At 53.6% G+C, this 19,198-nt stretch overlaps 1 protein-coding gene across 3 annotated transcripts in view; it reads left to right on the forward strand.

Moving 5' to 3' along the window:
* CRISPLD2 (cysteine rich secretory protein LCCL domain containing 2) overlaps positions 1 to 19,198 on the forward strand; it is an 84,213-nt gene that overhangs the window by 14,107 nt on the left and 50,908 nt on the right. Inside the window, exon 1 of one of the 3 annotated variants that reach the window (XM_060000968.1) lies at positions 5,387 to 5,526. The exons of 1 other annotated variant lie outside the window; for it this stretch is intronic. The gene's annotated coding sequence lies outside the window, so the exon portion shown is untranslated. Of the gene's footprint in view, positions 1 to 5,386; positions 5,527 to 19,198 lie in introns of those variants that run through there. One more of the 3 variants, XM_069540269.1, reaches the window with a different exon arrangement.

Below are 19,198 nucleotides of genomic sequence, written 5' to 3' on the forward strand. Positions count from 1 at the left end.
CATTTGCTCCCAACAGGGCCCGTTAGATTCTCTCTCTACGAAGTTAGAACTGGGAGATGATTGGGCATAACCTGAGCTGGAACCTGGAACAAGGGAGATGATAACTCCCATGCTGGTGGGATGGTCATGTCCGCAGGGGATGGGCAAGGCCTGGCTGCAGAGGGAGAAGGGAGGGACCCCTTTCAGAGTGTGAGACATAGACAGTACTGCCAGCGTGCTTGACACCCTTCCAGGACTCATGCTAGTTCTTTGAGGGTCTTGGCAGTGCTTGAATTCCCCAATAACCCAGTATCCTACCAAGAGCCCCCCTTCTGTGCTTAAGCTAACTTGAGTGGGTTTCTGTTACTTGCAACTTCAATTGATCAAGATCTTACCCTAGATTTACACCCCCTCCCCCAAAGAGTTGCCTGCCAATATAAGATGCGGAGCTCACACTTGTGCCCTTCCTCTCCGACAAGTCAAGCAAATCCACCCCACTGAGGTCCCGGAGGACCACGTGATCGGCACCTGTCAACAGAGGTGTCATCATCTTCCCCGTCCTTTTCGTTCCTCTTTCTAAGCCATGCCCATCACAAGATGGTACGCCTGTGTCTCCTTGACTCAAACTGTTAGTGGTCTTTGATGCCGAATTGAGGCTCAGTGCAGCTGCTGAATGGGTGTGGCAGGAACAGACGAGAAGCTGGAACTCCACAGCCTTAGCTCTTGGTGTCCAAATCAGAGGCGCCAATCAAAACAACTGGTGAGAAGATGTTGGTGTGAGTTCAAGACCCATTAGTTCTATGGCAACCACCTCACGAGATAGGAAGGAAAGCCCTTGAGGCCGTCTGGCGCAACCCCACCGTTTTGCAGACGTGTGTGGTCCTCCCATCAGCCCACCTTGGTTCCAAGAGAGCGAGTGGAGAGAGGGGTGGAACCTCTCCAGGCCGGAGCGTTCCTTTTTCCAGATCGTGCTTCATTATGACCAGAAGGGCCTTTTCCTTGGTCTCAGACTCTCCATGACTTAACTCCTGCCTGGGTACAAACGGGATCCTTTGCTGGGATTTCCAAGGATATAAGTGGCCAGTCCCTTCTCAGGAGGACTCTTGGGTGCCTCTCGGTTCTTTCCTATCCGGGACCTCCCAGGAGCCCATTTGCCCATGACACACCATTTTATTCAAATTCAAATGTTATTTTTTGGAAATTAGAGTCTAAGATTGCACAATGATGGAAAAGTTGATGGAAAGCAAACCCCTCTCTCTGTACCTTGTTGGCCCCTAATAACAATAATATTAACTAATACTTGCTAAGTGCCAGGCCGTGTTCTGTTTTCCATATATTAACCATTTAATGGCAGCCCTGAAGAAGGAAGATGCTGTTATCATCACCGCACTCTACAGATGGGCAGCTGAACACAGGCCAGGCTTGGAAGTAGAGGAGCCAGGATTTGAACTCAGCTCTACTGGTTCCAGAAGGTGGCACGACCCACAAGCTACAGACTCAGACTCAAGCTGCCCGTGGGGTGATCCAGCCTGGGAGGCAGTTGCAGCTCAGAGAGGCCAGGTGACTTGAGCAAAGACACAAAGCTGGTGGAGTCGGGATTCAAACATCCGTCTAGACCCTCCTTCCCCTGGACTAACTAGTTAGCTCCCTGAGAAGGATTGATTATCTTCCACTGAGTGTCTGCTCGGTGCTTGGCACTGTCTGTGTGTTTCCACATATTTTGTGTTTTATTTATTTATTTAACTAATTAATTAATAAATTTGGCCGCGCGGCACAGCTTGCAGGATGTTAGTTCTCTGACCAGGAAGAGAACCCAGGCCCGTGGCAGTAAAAGTGCAGAGTCCTAACCACTGGACTGCCAGGGAATTCCCTATCGTGTCCGTTTTGAAGCTTGGAGAGGATTTAAAACAAGCCTGCGGATTCTTTGATCTCTACCTGTTAAAAAGTGTGGTCCGTGCCCTCTCTCTTTGACTCCAAGCAGGCTCTGTGTCTTGACCAAGGGTACGGCAGCCGTGATGTTCTGTGACTTCCGTTGCCAGGCCACTAAAGGTGCCGCATCTTCTGCCTGGTTCTCTCGGGAGCCTTGCTCTGGGGGAAGTAAAAAGTCTGGCTACCCTGAGACTACCTTCCTGGAAAGGCCACGTGGCTCTCCTACCACGTGGGTGACTCAGCTCGGACGACCAGCCCAGTGGAACCTTCAGACGTCTGCAGCCCAGCCAACCTCTGACTGCAACCACACAATGAAGCAAGGAAGAACCATCCAGCGGGGCCCATCCCAGATTCCTGAGCTACAAAACGATGAGCAAAATAAGATGGTGGTTTTAAGCCACTACATTTTGGGATGTTTTGTTACACAGCACCAGTGGCCATAACATCCCATCTGAGAAGTGTTAACCCCACTGAGATGTTAAAGAGAAATGAAGTCGCTCAGAATGCCCAGCGGGTTCACACTGCGGGCAGTCCTTCTCCCTGTTCTCAGACCACCTGGTTCAGGGCCAAGGTCACAGGCGTGAGTGCTTGCTGGATGGAAGTCAGCAGGCAGTGCTGGGCACGGTCAGATCCCGTCTCAGCACAGCAGACGAGAAGCAGGTGGACAGATGAAGAGGAGACCAGAGAGGGAGAGGAAAGGAGAAACGGGAGAGATGGGGGTCTGGAAGTTCCTTGGTGCAGGGCGCTGGGGCAGCGGCTGCCAGTCTGGGCAGGAGTTGGCAGCTCGGCTGGGGGGCGACATGGTAGAGAGGCGCCCTCAGCTTGCAGCTCTGCCAACAGCCCCCCGGAACACCTGAGCTGGGAAAGGTGTCCCCAGAGCCATCCGGGACCAGTGAGGAGCCTGCAGAGTTGCCACAAAAAGGAGGCGGAGGCCCGAGCAAGCTGAGCTGTGGCTGTTTCGGTGCTGACCACACCTCCCCACCCCAACCCAAGTGTTGGGCCCGTGAGAAATCTGATTCTGTGTGGCTTCCCGTCCCCTCTGCTGGGGCAGGGACCACTTTCTCCCACTCCCCCGGACCCCAGGTTTCATGGTACACAAGGAGGTGGCAGCTGAGTGGGGGTGAGCGTGAGTTGAAATCCCAGTTCCTTGGGATGGGAGGGAGTGTGCGTGAGAGCAGGGAACCAGCCTGGTAGGGGAGAGGTGAGTGAGGCCTGAAGAAGCTGCTCAGTGTTCCTAAGATTCAGATGCACAGTCACTATTCTACCAAAGTTTAATTGAAATTGTAAATGTGAAATAAAATTTCTCCCCTAGTGCAAAAACAAACAAAAAAACAAATCCCAGTTCCTCCACTAGGGAGCTGTGTAACCTTGGGAAAGCTACTTACCTCTCTGTGCCCAGTTTCCTGATGATGACAGCACCAGCCTCAGAGGGCCGCTGGGAGTGGGGAGTTTGCCAGGATGATGGGTGTGAGGCTGGGGACCTGAGAGGCATCCGTCAAGAATACAAATCTGTGACTTCCCTGGTGGCGCAGTGGTTGGGAATCCACCCGCAAATGCAGGGGACGCGGGTTCAAGCCCTGGTCTGGGAAGATCCCACATGCCGTGGAGCAACTAAGCCTGTGCTCTAAAACTACTGAGCCTGTGCTCTAGAGCCCGCAAGCCACAACTGCTGAACCTGCGTGCCACAACTGCTGAAGCCCGTGCGCCTAGAGTCTGTGCTCTGCAACAAGAGAAGCCACCGCAATGAGAAGCCCACGCACCACAACGAGTAGCCCCCGCTCACCGCAACTATATTAAGCCCGCGCGTAGCAACGAAGACCCAACAACGAAGACCCAATGCAGCCAAAGTAAATAAGTAAAAAAAAAAAAAAGAATACAAATCTCTTCTCCCCTTGGATTTGCTCTTTGTCAAACCGAGGACACTTGTTCTGCAGCAGTCTTTTGCTCACCACTAAATGCCCCAGTACTTGGGACAGAGTCTGGCACATAGTAGGTGCTTACTAAGTATTGGATGAATGCATGTTGAGCTGAAAATGATGCTTCAAAAACTAAGAAAAGGAAGAAAAGTAAAAGAAATGAAAGTAATATGAGTTTAAAAAAGATAACTTTTTTATCTGCATTTGAGCTGCACCAAAATCTTCAAGAGCTTCCAGCTTTCTGAATCCGAGTCACACATGTCTGGCCAATCACTGAGGTTCTTCCCTTATCTTTGCCCTATCCCTGTCCACACCCCCTCCCCGCCCCGTGTGCTCTGACCTGTCCGGGTGCCCCAGACTGTCAGATCGCCCCGCATAGCACAGGGGCGGGTGCAGAGTGACTGGATGGGGGTTGTGTGTGGGGAGTCGATTCTGAGTGAGCTGATTCGGTGTCTTCATGCAGGAATAAGCAACGTGGTGAGGACAGGCTCCATCTCGCCCTTGGGTACCACCAGCACACAGTAGGTCCACACTATGTGACTGAGTGGGGAGCACGGGGGAGTCCTTTAGCTCCTGCAGCCTTGGTTTCTTCCCCTGCCAACAAGGGCCTTGGCTTTATATCCCTCAAAGGCAGTTGCTTCTGGCTCTCAATTGATTAGAGTGTTAAACTGCACTGTCCTCTGGGGACTTGGGGCACTCTGTTCTCCAAGCCTCAGTTGCCCAATCTGGGAAATGGGATCATTTTCGTCTCACTGGATTCCTGTGAACCTGTACTGGAATAATGACGGTAAAGTGCTTAGCCTGGACCTCAGCTTTACTGCCTTCATCCAGTAAGGTCTTCCTGTCTTCATTCGCACCCTGGAAAGTGTGTGTGTGTGTGTGTGTGTGTGTGTGTGTGTGTGTGTGTGTGTGTGTGTGTCAAGAGTGAAGTTTTCTATCCGTGTGTGTGTGTGTGTGTCTGTGTGTGTGTGTGTGTGTGTGTGTGTGTGTGTCAAGAGTGAAGTTTTCTATCCGCGCGTAGAGGATGGAAATAAATTAGCAAGTGTATATTCTGCACCATAGTTGCTGGAGCCCCCGCCCTTCCTGATTTCATTTGCTGCAATCCACAGGAGATAGCTTCCCTTTTCCCATTTTCCACTTGAGCCGCAGAGAAGTGGAATTTGGTAAATTTGCACACCCCTGGTGGAAAGTGCCTGGCATCGCGCTGGGTGCATCGTTAAGCTGTCAATGGAAACGATACTTTTATGGTCATGACGAGAAACTGAGCGCGTCCTCCTCTTGTCAAGCCGAGTTCTTTGGGCGCGGGTGGTCCCGCGCTCCCTGCGACGCCCCCCATCCGACCCCGGGCGCCCGCGCCTCCGGGTGTCCTCCGGGCTCCCGGGGTGGTGCGAGGCCGGGAGGGGCGGGGCCGGTGGGGTGGGGGAGGACCTGGCGGGGCGAGGCCGGGAGTACAAGGGCGGGGCCGCGACCGCGCGGCGCGATGAGCGCCGCCGACCGCCGCGGGGCGTGGCCCCGGGGCTCCGGGCAGCCTACAAGAGGCGGCGCGCAGGGTCCTCGGACCCACTGCATCTCTCGGCGGCACCGGTGTCCCGTATCCCGCGACCTGCCCGCTGTGGCCGCTGTGCCTGTGCTGCTGCTGACGCTGCCGCCACTCCACTCAGAAGACGCCGGCGAGGAGGTGGCTGGAGCCCTGCGGAGGGAGGTAAGTGTGACTTAAATTGTTCTCCTCTCTGCACCGTACGATCCGCTCCCGCAATCTCCGAGAAGCTGAAATAGCCAGAGCAGATGCCGTCTCTTAGGGCTTACTGTGTGCTTACTGTGTGCAGGCTCTTAGCTGAGCGCGCCACCTCAGAACCGTGCTCGGCAGCATGCCCGTCCACAGATGGAGAAACTGAGGCTCAGCGAGGGCAAGTTGGCTGAGACCTCACATGCTGCAAACTAGGGAGCCAGGACTCAAAGGCCGTCTGACCGCAGAATCGTGCTCTGAGGCTGTGTACTCCTCCCTCACCTGTGCAGTTCGCTAACATCTGTTGCGTTCCTGTGTACACAGTGGGCGTCAATAAATAGAAAGCTGATGGTGTGTATGTGGCAGGACTTCGAATGTGTCCTGCCCACGTGTGGAGGGCCGGGGTGATCCTAAGGGCGTGTGCGTCCTGCTTGGCAAGTTTACAGGGCCACGCCCCTTTATGATTTTGTTTGGAACAAACCTTCCAGGTAGTCTTCCTGAGGGTCAGAGAGGTGAAGTGTCCAGGCAGGGCGGAGGCTGGGACCCAGTTCTGTCTGCCTCCAAAGCTCCATGTGGCTGTGGATGTGTCCAGGTGTGGGACATATCAGAGTTCCTACAGGTCTGGGAAGAGTTCCTGGGTCTTTTCAACCGGAGTGGATATCTGCATAAACTGCTTGTGGGGGGATGGCTGGGAGCTGAGGGCTCAGCTCTGGGGTCTAGGAGATCTGCAGCCCCAGGTGGAAGAGCCAGGGCGAGCCCCTCGTGCAGTGCAGACCCAGAACCTCCCTTGAAAGGGCTGGACTGGTGGACAAGCCAGGAAGGGCTTAGCTGACGCCTGCTCATCGCAGTCCGATTTGAACTGGGTGTCTTTTAGCCAGAGGTGAGTTACTCCTCTGGTCAAGAGAAGCAGCTGGGAGTCTGACAGGTGCCCAGCTCAACTTCCAACCAAGAGTGGGCTTGTGAGTTTCTACCTTGAACCTTTGGTCTCCTTGCCCGGGCAGAATAGGGTGAGCCTGCCTTCCCCAGTGGGGTCAGGACACCAAGGGTCGGGAGCCTGACAGATGAGAGACCATGTAAAGGTCAAGGTGAAGGCCGTGCCCCCTTCTCCAGATAGACCCAGAGGGGGGCTCTCGGGGCTGTCTGTCTTGTGCACCTGATTTTCGGTTTCTGCCCCTGACCTGGCTGTTTGCACGTGGGGGAAGGAGCAGAAGGTGTGGGAGCTGTGTTGCTGGTGTGCTGGCTCTGAGGGCCGTTGCCATCGTCTTTACCTGCAACACACCTGGGCACGAGGCCTCTAGGTTTTCATTACAGATGAGGCAACCGAGGCTCAAAGAGGTGACGTGCTTGCCCAAGGTCCCCTGGCTTGTGTGTGATGCTGTCACCCCAGGTCTCTCTGTCCACTTACCCTACACGCTTAGCGGCTGGGTCCTGCCTCCTTTAAGGTACTTCTCTGCCCAACTGCTGACTCTGCGTCTGAACCTGACCTTCAACAAGGAACTGTTTCGTTTGAGAGGGGCTCCGCGTGAAACAGCAGCAGAGTTGAGCCCCAGCCTCGTCCCTGCTGACGCAGCCAGGGAGGAGAATGAAGAGAGTGATTTTGATTTTTACAGCCTCTTAAAAAATAGGAGTACGGATAGTAACGAGAGCATCTGTAATCCTCCCAGCAGCTGACGTTTATCTGGCGCACACCGTGGCCCAGACGCGCCTGGGGTTTTACACGGATGACCTATCCTGCTGGCTTTTTTATGAGCTGGACTGTCCTGCTTTTTACAAGGAGGCAGTCGAGGCTCAGAGGGATTAAGGTATGTACCCCACGTGACACGGCCAGAGCGGGGAAGAGCTGCCATCCTGGCTGGACCCCACCCGAGATTCTGGAAGAAGATGCCCGTCCGGTGGCTGGCCACAGGACTGTCAGCGCAGAGCACGCTGCTGCGCAAGGCTTCTGCCATGTGGGTTCTGAATCCCTGGCCCCGGTTAAGGGTGGGCCTGGAGAGGGGCTTGGGATCCACTCTGCTGACAGGTACCTGTATCAACGTGCAGAGGGCCCTGCTGGGGAGCCCGGAGCAATGCCAGCTGCTCCCACAGTCCTGCGTCTGGAAAGGAGAGCTGGCTTGATGGGGAGGGGCTGGAGCTCAGCCGAAGAGCATGAGCTTCTGAAAAGCCCCCAGACTGCATCCCTCCCTCAGAGACCTCACGTTGGATATCTGGGGTTTGTGGTAGGTTGCATTTGAAAACTGGCTTTTAAAGGCAGGACCCCCAAATGCCGACCTCTTTGGGCTTGTGGGAGCTGGAACATTTCTTCTCTCTGTCACCAGAGTAATTTACTGCGTATGGGAGGTGCCTCTGTGTCTGCTTGCTCCCGACCTAGGAAGCTTTTTCCCCCCCCTTTTTTTGCAGACTCACTGGTTTTTGATCAGTCCCAGATGTGCAAACCCAGCATCACTCAAAGGGGCTCATGGCTTGTCAAGAAAGGAAAATATAACACAGGCGTCATTTCATTTCATCTTCAGTCCATTGAGCTGAATAGCTTCTCAGACCTTCACGGGATAGGGCATCTGGAGCCCCTCATAAAGTCCCAAAGGGAGCACACTCTGTTCTGGAACAGGGAGGGTCAGGCAGATCTGGGTCGTGGTTGGTAGGGCCAGCCATGCTCTTTTTCCTTTCTTTCTTTTTTTCCTTGAAAAAAGAGGTTTTATTGTGGTAAAATACTCGTCAACATAAATTTTACATTTTAAAGTGCACAGTTGGGTGGCATCTAGTACGTTAACAGTGCTCTGCAACCGTCACCACTGTCCAATTCCAGAACGTTTTCGTCATCCCAAAAGGAGACCCCATAACCATCATTAGCGATCACTCCCCGTCTGTCCTCCCCTCCCCCTGGCAACTCCTCATCTGCTTTCTGTCTGTCTGGATTTGCTTACACTGGACATTTCATATAAATGGAATCCTACAGTATGTGGCGTTCTGTGTCTGGCTTCTCTCACTGAGCACAACGTTGCCAAGGTTCATTCATGATGTAGCCTGTGTCAGTGCTGCATCCCTTTTTATGGCTGAATGCTATTCCAGTGTATGGATACATCATCTTTCATTTATCCCTTCTTCCCCTGATGGACGTTTGGGCCATTTCCACCTTCTGGCTGTTGTGCATAATGCTGCTGTTAACATCTGTGTACACAGTCTTGTTTGTACACCTGTTTTCAGTTGTTTTGGGTCTACCCCTAGGAGCAGAATAGCTGGGTCACATGGTATTAAGGAACACGTGTCCCATTTTCTTGACTTCCCTCTTGAAGAAACATCAACTGAGATCATCTCATTCAGGAATGAGAATCTGGCGTCTGGGTGTTTGGGGGGAGGTGTCCACAGTTCCCCTGCCTCTGCACCAGGAGAGCAACTGACAGAGATTCGTGTCGGAGATTTTGCCCTGGGGGAGCTCAGCTTTCTACCCCAGGCTGTGCAGTTGTGGGTACTCACCGACAGACACCCCCTCTTCAAGGCTGTGGGGATAGACAGTTTCTCACGCTACAGCCCGAGGGAGATATATCTTCTCTGATTGTCTCAAATGCTGTGTCAGCTTAGACAAAAACCACAGATGTAGGGGAAAAAGGAAAGTCCTAATGAGGATTATGCAACTTTTGGACCATCATTTTTTAAAAATATAAATTATGAAATCCCACATTTTCAGTCCAAGTTTCTGGATCGCATCCCACGGTGAATACAGAATGGTGAAATCCCAGAAGGGGAAAAGAATGCAGCTTCCATTTTGTTTGCAGTCAGGTGTCCCAGAATGGACCCCGCCCTGAGGTTCTTTTGTGTTGAAAAACTCCTGGATAGATGTAAATTTCCAAAAACTTATGAATAAAGTTGATTATATGCCATTTTGGAAAAAAAAACCAAAAAACAAAAAACAAAACTCCTGGCTCTCTCTAGAACTGGGAACTGGCATTCAGCCGGCAACTGCTGAGGCTGACTTGCTAAGATCCTAGAAGTCCTTTTAGAGCAAGGAGGCAGTATTCTCTGGCAAGGAAAGGTGACGTTGTGCGGGGGAGATGTTGGGGGGTACACCAAGGGGAGGGACCAGGTATGTGCAAAGGCCTGGAGGAGGGGAGGGTCCTGGCACCCTGAGAATGACAAGCTCATGGTGTCTGGGGTCTAAGGGTCAGGCTCAGGGCGGAGGAGCCTGCCCTGCGGTGGGGTCAGCGGTACTGAGCTTGGATTTCCCGCTCTGGGCTGCGGGGCACAGGAGAGTCACAGGGTGGCCTTTGTACTTGAGAACAGATCACTGTGGGATGAGCAGTATCCCCCAAAGTGTGGGGAGCCCATCCTGCTGGTCCCCGAGGTGACTGAGCGTGTCTAGTGACCCAGCAGCAAAGGCCTCCCACCCAGGCGCTGTTCTCTCCTCTGTGTCACAGCGAGGCGACCGTCTCAGGGGGTGCTTTCTGCCCCGAATGCCTCCCCACCCTGACCTCGCTGCAACAGAGAGCGCCCTCTACAGTGACGCCCCTGGCCCCAACTCTCTTCTGCTTTCCTCGTGCTCCGTTTTCCTCTAGCCTCAGGTTCTCTGCCCCTGCTGCTGAGAGAAGGTTCCCTTTTTAAAGTAAATTTCTTTGAACCCCCAAAGCAAGCCAACTTTAATAAAATACGAAGTGTGAACTAGAACAGGGAGATGGTAGGAAGGTGGGCAAAGCTTGGGGAAGGGGGTGTGCCAAGGGCTGGAGTTCGGGAGACACTGGACTGAGGTGCGGCGTGAGAAGATTTGAGAGGCTGTTACCACCTAGAGCAGTGGTTCTCAGAGTGGGGTCCCCGGACCAGCAGCGGCTCCCAGGAGCTCGTCCAAATGCCGATTCTCAGGCCCTGCCCCAGGCCTCCTAGAGCTATGGGGGGGGCGGCAATCTGCGTTTTCACGCGGCTTCCAGCACTTTCTGGTGCGGGCTCCAGGGTGGGACCCATTGCCCTGGAAAGCTGAGAAGACTTGCCCTGGGCCCCGGCCCCAGAATGGGGTGGGCGGGGCTGGCTGATGGGGGCAGAAGGTTCTGTTTACAGGACCTGGTATGACCAGAAACAGATCACGTGGCGAGAATGGAGCCAGTGGCTTGGGAGCTAGAATGACCTCTTCTGTCCAGAGCCGAGGCCCCTGAGAACAAGCTCTTGACGTGCGCCTAGGACTTTCTCCTGGAAGAGCGCTCGGCGTTGGCACCCGTTGCTCTGGGGCCCGAGCAAGTGTCCTGAGGATTCCCGCCTTTTCCTTCCGCCTGTATTTAGAGCCCCGCGTGCCCAGGAGCTTGTGAAGTCCGTCTGTTTGTAACCCCTAAGCGGCCCCTGTGAAAGAATGGGTTGTTTCCCTCCCAGCATTTAAAATACATCTGTGTGTATGCACGTGTGCGCTGCACCTCCCCATCCCGCCCCCAAACCGGCTCCCAACACAGCCAGTCTGTTCTCATGGGGGAAGCATGGGCTGCTGTAAAAACACTGTTTATTCCCGGGAACCTTCAAGGCCGGGCTTCCCGGGGACTGAGATATTTTCGGCTTTGGCATCGCTGGACAAAGTGCCCTTCAGACGGGGGATGAACTGGGCCCTGTCTGGGAGAGTCGGTGTCTGGCCCAAGTGGGAGGCTCTGGCAGCACGGAGCTTTATCTGGGCTCCAGCACCTTCAAGTTCACTTTGAAGGGCTGTAGGAGACCCGGCCCCGGACTTGTCTCATTGCGGAGCCTCCTTGGAGGAGCCCTGGAGGATTTTCTCTTGCATAATCTGTTCTCCAGCTTCTCTGGAGCCGTTCTTCCAACAGAAGCCAGAACTTCTTTAAATTTCTCTTAAACTTTTTATTAAAGTTCAACATGCTAGAGAAGAATGCACATGCATTCGTGCGTCGGGGGATGAATTTTCTCCAAGTGCGCGTACCCGTGCCGTGGCCCCAGAGCTACAGAGCCTGACCGTCCCCCAGGAACCCTCCCATAGCCCCACCTCCCAGAGTAACCACTTCCGGACTTCTGACGGTATAGGTTGGTTTTGCCTGGTTTTGAACTTTACGTAAATGAACCATGCATGTTTCATCACTGGAGTCTGGCTTTGGTTCAGTGTTATGTCTGTGAGCTTCGTCTGCAATGCTACATCTGCCAGGCTCTCAAAGCATAAATCAGACCCTGTCACCATCGGCTTCATCTGCCCTGCACCCGACACGCACGCATGCACACACACACACACACACACACACACACCCCTCTTTGCAATTATTTTTTAAATTTTTTATTGTTTTTATTTTATGGCCATGCCACATGGCACGCGGGATCTTAGTTCCCCAGCCAGGGATCAAACCTGCACCCCCTGCAGTAGAAGCACAGGGTCTTAACCACTGGACCACCGGGGAAGTTCCGCCTCCATGCATTTAGAATAAAATCCTTGTCATGGCCCCCAAGGCCCCTGGCTGCTTGGCCCTGCTCGCCTCTGTGACCCCATTTCTCCCCGGCCACACTGGCTTTGCACCCTTCCTTGGTCAAGCCAAGATGGTGACCATCTCAGAGTCTTTGTGCTTGCGGTTCCTGCTGCCTGGAGTTCACCCCAGCCAGAGTGGTCCCTGCCCCTCCCTCTGCCCAGCCTCACCATCCCGTGTCCCGGGGCTGTCTTCCTCCAGCCTCTGTATCGTCTATTTGCTGCGATGTTCCCTCCCTCCCCGCCCCCCGATTCCTGGGGACAGAGGCTTGTTCACTGGCCTATCCCAGGGACTCCGTGGCCGTGTGAGGGTTGCCCTGGGGATGTTCCTCTGTGAAGCAGTGTGGAGATTCCGTAACCTGCTGCTATAGAATTCTTGAGCTTGGTTCAAGGCTGTGACTCATCCTTGCAGGTACCACCCAATACCAGTGAATCATGCATTTCAGGTGGGAGGCTGGTCCAGGTGCTGTCAGCCTCGTAGCCTGGAGCAGAGATGATCTGGGATGCCCGAATTCACCCAGGAGGAGGAAGGGAAGGAACAGCCATTAAGCACCGGTAGATCCTGGGACTCTGCTGCTGGGCTCTTTAGAACCAGCATCTCTATACTCTGCACATCCTCCCCCAGCCCTGGGAGAAATTCAGGGCTTCGTTTTGCCCATGAGGAACTGGAGACTCCACGAGGTTGAGGGACCCTCTGGGCAGCACCCAGCCCAATGATGTGGAGTCAGGATTCGAACTGGGGTTGACCCCATGTCCACGCTTATCGACGCTGCCTCCTGGGGGTCCTTGATTTCTTGTCCCTTGGAGGTGGAGGTTTCCTGCCATCTATCTAAAGCTTTGCTGGGAGCATTGTTTCCAAGGAAGCATCCACACATCTGCAAGAAGGGAGAAAGGGGCCCCAGGAGTTATGTACTGGGTATTTTAAGAACATATTAATTTATTATCCGGTCACTTTAAAGTGGCTTCTCATATATTATCTTGGCTTGCACTGAACAAACCTGGTTTTTCTTTTTTTTTTTTTCACACAGAGTAGATTAAGTAAATGATTGTTGAGGGAGTGTTCTCTTTTTGTTCAGAATTGTGTATATTCTCAGCATAGTATTTAAAAAACTGAATGGGTTTTGTATATTGTATTTGTTCAAGTAAGCATCCCGAGATATTGCCCTGTGTGTCCCATAAGGATGTATCTCTGTCTGAGGGGACAGGAGGAAAGAGTGCCTGCAGCGGGGCGGGGTGGGGGGAGCATTTTTGTTAAGCCTAGTGTCTCTCTTTGTGGGGTTGAGGGCAGAGCAGTTGGCAAGGGAAGGGAAGGCCTGTTTCCTCCATTGTCGTGCCCTAATTCTGTTGAGAAAGGTTTAAGGAAAACTGGCTCCAATGGAGGAGGGAGATCCCCCCCCCTGGGGTGTCTGATACTTACCCAGTCCTGGGATCTGCCTGAGACAGGCTGGGGTGTCCCGCCCCCCTCCGCCCAGCCACCACTTCATTCCTGGAATTTCTGGGTGGTTTGTGGGTCTGACTCTGCTCTGCCCTTGGCCTCGCTCACGTTTTGAGTTCTCCCTTGTGCTTCTGAAGAAGAGAGGAGCCTGGGGCACCCCGGGCTTGGGGGTTAGCCTCGAGGTCTCTCGCTGAGTCCGGCTGACGTCGGGGCACAGGTCAGAACTGCCCTGACTCTTTGGAGAGCGGGATGGGTAGGCAGTCAGGCTCCTGTATGCAGGCACTCTGTATGACCGTGAGCAAGCCGCTTGTCTGTGTTGAGCCTCAGTTTTCTCATCTGTAAAATAGGGATCATAATTGCAGTGACCCCATCAGTCTGTGCAGAGGAGATTCTGGGAGTAGAGGACCCAGAACAACATCTGCCGCTTCGCCCTCACTCATCAAGCGTTGGCTGGGTTATTGAGGATAAGTGTTTGCTGGGCATTTAATACGCGCTGAGGATTCAAGTTGAATAAGACCCAGTTGGCCAGGGCTGTGCTGGAACTGGCCGACTGGGTCATGCTGGCTTGTCCCGCCTTGTGAGAGCCCATGGTTAAGTATTCAGAAAAGTTGTGGTTAAGTTTCTGAAAAGTTCAACCCAACCATCATTTTGTTTTTTTTTAATTGAAGTATCGTTGATGTACAATGTCATGTAAGTTTCAGGTGTACAGCACAGTGATTCAGTTATATACACATATATATGTATATATACCCATATTTCTAGATACTTTTTTTCCCTTATAGGTTATTACAAAATGTTGAGTATAACTCCCCGTGAACACCACCAACATTAAATATTATATAAACTTATAGTGAAATAAGTCTTATTTAAAACAAAGGTAATAAATACTCAAAACTTAGCGCATCCTAATTCTTTTACCTCGCTTTACTATTCTCTCTGCCCTTGGGGTGGTTGATGTCTATTCTGTGCATGTGATGGAAAAACGACATCATTCTGTGTTATCATGAGGCTCTTTCCAGAAACTCCATGCTCAGTGACCCCACGTTGGTGGCTTCAAGTTGCCGTGGTGGGAATATTTACACCAAGAGAATTGGCAGACACTACAGATCAGGGTGGGTATTTTGGGGTTTTTCGAGCATCCGTTGTTAAACATTTACCAGCACAGCAGTGGTTCCAGCCATCTAGAAGCGCCCAGTCTTAGCGGGCAAGGCAGCAAGTGTGAGCAGACAGGAGGCAGGCTGCTGAGGCCTTGACACCCACGGCCGGTGAACTCAGCCGAGCTGAGCCCTGGAAGGGGACCCAGCACTGCAACCGCATTGGCCTGTGAACCGGCTGACTGTCACCACTGTGAATCCAGGTCCCGGCCAGTTGGTCACATTCACGCTGCAGACCCGGTCTGCGACGTCTCAGAACCCACTTCCCCAGAAAGCTGGGAAAACGTGTCCAAGGCCCCAGACATGCAGTGAGCCGAAGCATGTTTCAAGTTTAGGGGTGGGCTTCCCCCGGCCCCCGACAAGCATTAAGACATTTATTGGAGTTTTAAAAATTAGATTTTTGTCTCAAAGCAGAGGTGGGGCTTTTTTTTTTTTTTTTTTTGCGTTACGCGGGCCTCTCACTGTTGTGGCCTCTCCCGTTGTGGAGCACAGCCTCCGGGCGCGCAGGCTCAGCGGCCATGGCTCACGGGCCCAGCGGCTCCGCGGCATGTGGGATCTTCCCGGACCGGGGCACCAACCCGTGTCCCCTGCATCTGCAGGCGGACCCTCAACCACTGCGCCACCAGGGAAGCCCAGAGGTGGGGCTTTGAAATAATGTGGTGAAGAGAGAATAGCCTTTTCACTGTGTTCCCCATTATTAATCCCAGCCTTCCCCACATCCCTCCACACCGTGCATCTGTGGAGCATTTAGCATCACCATCGCTATCGTCATAGCCAGTACTATTAGCCATAGACCTCGTAGCGAGCCCTGTAATACTGTAACACTCGTGTTCCTCATCTCCATCATTCCTCGTACCACGGCTCGTCCCTTGACCCTGGCCTGCCCCCTCCCCTGCAGGCTGATCCGTCCCCGCTCAGCAGTGAAGACTCAGCTGAAGGGTCGTCACTTTCTGGAAGCCTCCTGGAGCTGAATCACACGTGCAGACCTGTCAAGTCTTGTTCACCCACAGAGGCGCCAGTGGTGTTCAATAAATATTTACGTAGTGAATGTGCGGATCTCCTCGTCCCAACGAGGTCAGAAACTGACGGTTCAGCGGTGAACAAGGCGGACAGGTCTGGGGCCGTGATGAAGCAGCGACCCTGCAGTTGTGTCTTAACCCACGAGCAGGACTTCATTCATCAGCGGGACCCGGGCGGGGGAGGGGCAGGCTGGGGTCATGAGATGAGCCGCGAGAACAGCATGTGCAGAAGCAGAGAGCTTGGCACGGTCTCGGGGCTGACGGCTGGCAGGCTCCGTCCTACGAGTCATCTTTCTGGCAGGCTTTCTTAAACATAGGCGAAGGCAGCCCAGGCGGGATGACATCGAACTCCAACCACGTTCTCTTTCTTTCTCTCGTTCCTGAGAGTTGAATTTGGCGGCAGCGTCCCCCAGGAGCTAGCCCTTGAGGAGACCCCTGGCTAGATGGGGGACATGCGGGGCTGTGGATGCCCTAAATGTCCCCAGAGCCTTAGCCGGGGTAGAGGGGTGATGGCAGAGCTGACGTTGCAGCACCCACGTGCTCAGAGTTCCCCACGCTTCCAGAAAGCTGGATTTCAAGCCTTGGTTCCATTTCAAACCAGACCCGCAACCTCACAGATACCACATAACGTCTCCCGGGCTCAGTTTTTGTTTTCCAGAAAATGGGTTGGAAAACAGCCAGGGTCCAGCTGAGGCCGTGCTGCAGGAATCTGACCCCAGGCTGGGTCTGGACGGTTGACCGTGGGGCGTGAAAGTTTTCTTGGTCCGCTCCCCGCCCCCTGGTATGTGCTTATGGGACCCTGGCGCCGTTATCTTGTTTGTGGTCTTCCGGGCTGGGTTTTGCAACTGGGGCCAAGGAGACGATGTCTCCCAGACGGCGTTTCTGTGAATTGTACGGCCGTCCACGCGGGTGTTTCGGGCTTTTGGCAGGAGGCCAGGGACAGAGAGTGGAGAAGGGCTTCTCTAGAAATGAAGCTTGCCTTTGGCAACCCTAGGAGAAAGCGGGGACAAAAGTGCAGAGCTGGGGAGTGTGGGCCTCCGTCTCCAGGAACAGAAGGGAGCTCGGGTTGACCCCCTGAAGTGTGAGTCCCTCGGGAACGTTAGGACGGCTGGAGGGTGCCCGGCAGAGAGGGTCCGTCGGTGTGGGCGTCATATTTTAGTCAAAGGTACGTCAGCAGATAGAGACTGGGTGGGTGCCAAGCCCCATGACGGGGAGTATCTTGGTGAGATGTAACCATGATGTAAAGGTTTCATTCCCCTGGGGGCGACAAACGGATGCCTTCTCGACAGAGTCACTACCTGGGGTGGGGCACGGTGCCTGTCTCCACTGAGCCCCACTGTCCGCGCAGGAAGCAGAGAAGGGAAGGGAGGGTCGCAGTGAGTGCTGGGTTGTTTGTGGGCGGCCCTCCCCTGTGTGGGTAGTGACGGGAAATCCCCAAGGAAGCCCACCCCTTGGGAAGGCACTGTGGCATTGAGGAAGCGGCTTGGAGGTCAGACGGAGCTGCGTTCCAGCCCCAGGTTTTCTGCTTGCAGCTGTGTGACCCTGGGCAGGTTCCTGACACTCCAGGGGCCTCAGTCTCCTCACCTGTAAAATGGGAGCAATAGAGCCCAAACCTCTGAATCATCGGGAGGGTGAAGTGAGAAGTGCAGCAACGGGCTTGCGGTAGGTCTCCCTCCATGTAAGCCCCGCTGGCCTCCCTGGTGGGGGCCTGTACGTGTCATTGGAAAGCCCCTGGTGGTGGTGGGCAGTGTGTGTGTCTCATTGGGAAAACTTTTTTTTAAAATTTATTTTATTGAAGTATAGTTGGTTTATCATGTTGTGTTAATTTCTGCTGTACAGCAAAGTGACTCGGTTATACAAATATATATTCTTTTTCATATTCTTTTCCATTATGGTTTATCCCACGATATATATATATATTTTTTTGCGGTACGCGGGCCTCTCACTGTTGCGGCCTCTCCCGTTGCGGAGCACAGGCTCTGGACGCGCAGGCTCAGCGGCCATGGCTCACGGGGCCAGCTGCTCCGCGGCATGTGGGATCTGCCCGGACCGGGGCACGAACCCGTGTCCCCTGCATCGGCAGGCGGACTCTCAACCACTGCGCCACCAGGGAAGCCCTATCCCAGGATATTGAATGTAGTTCCCTGTGCTATACAGTAGGACCTCGTTGTTTATCCATTCTTTATATAATAGTTTGCATCTGCTAACCCCAGACTCCCACTCCACCCCACCCACCATCCCCTCTACCCCTTGGCAACCACTAGTCTATTCTCTATGTCTGTGAGTCTGTTTCTTTTAAATTGTAGATGGAAAGGGGGCTGAAGTGCTTTTTCCCTAGGCTCTTACCGAGTTGTTTCGGCAGTGGAAGCTGAAGGCCAAGGCAGGCTGGCGGGGCCCCGGCCAAGTCGCCTCGGCCGATGGGCTTGTGCTGTGACACAGCGCCGATCGCCACTGCCCAGATTCCAGCCACGATCCCACCCTTGGCCTCCCCATTTGGCTCGCTGCTCCTCTCTTACCCTCTTCCATACAGCTGCCAGTGGGATACTTAGAACACAGTTCTCCTCGCTTATTATCTGATGCTTGTATTAGTTTCCTAGGGCTGCCAGGATAAAGAACCACAGACTGAGTGGTTTAAACAACACAAATTCATTTTCTCACGCTTCTGGAGTCTGGAAGTCCAAGATCAAGGTGTCGGCGGGGCTGGTTTCTTTTAGGCCTTGCTCCTTGGCGTGTAGACGGCGGTCTCCTTGCTGTATCTCACACTCTCGTCCCTCCGTGTGTGTCTGTGTCCTAATCCCTTCTTCTTATTAGGACACCAGTCATACTGGAGCAGGGCTCACCCATATGACCTCATTTTAACTTAACCACCTCTTTAAAGACCCTCTCTCCAAATACAGTCACAGTCTGAGGTGCTGGGGGTTAGGACTTCGACACAGGAATTTGCAGGCCACACAGCTCAGTCCAAGATTCTGTTTTTTTTTCCCTGTGTGCCAGCCCAGTGCTGTGCTCTGGAATGTAGATGTGAGATGCCAGCCCTGTTACTGTTACAGTTCTGCTTAAATCTTCAGTGTTCTCCTATGGCCCAAACTTAGCGGAGGCCATCGAGGTACAGGCGTTGCCCCCTCCCCAGCGTGGACCCCACCAACCCTCCCTGAGCTGCAGCCAGGCCAGACCGTCTTCAGACCCAGTAGTGCCGCCCAGCACCATATCCCGCATGGCCCAACCCAAGACAAGTTGGTGTGGTCCAGGCTAGCGACTGTCTCAAGGTGGAGAAGCCACTTGGAGAAACGCCTCTTTTCACTTGTGTTTCTCCCCGTGGGAAGGTTTGACTAAACCCCATGGTTGGGAATTCCCTGGTGGCCCAGTGGTTAGGGCTCTGTGCTTTGAGTGCCGAAGGCCCAGGTTCAATCGCTGGTTGGGGAACTCAGATCCCGCAAACCACGCGGTGTGGCCATAAACAAACAAACAAACAAACAAACAAACCCCATGGTTCTCCCAACTCTGAAGCTCCAGCTGAGGCTTTATCAGTTGTCTCTGGACCCTTGGAGGGAAGGACCTGTCTGCGGCCCATGGACCAAGCAAGGCCCTTGAATGTTCAGAGTGAAGGCGGCCGACG

The sequence above is a fragment of the Delphinus delphis genome, chromosome 20 (assembly GCF_949987515.2).
Source record: "Delphinus delphis chromosome 20, mDelDel1.2, whole genome shotgun sequence".
NCBI classification, from domain to species: domain Eukaryota; kingdom Metazoa; phylum Chordata; class Mammalia; order Artiodactyla; family Delphinidae; genus Delphinus; species Delphinus delphis.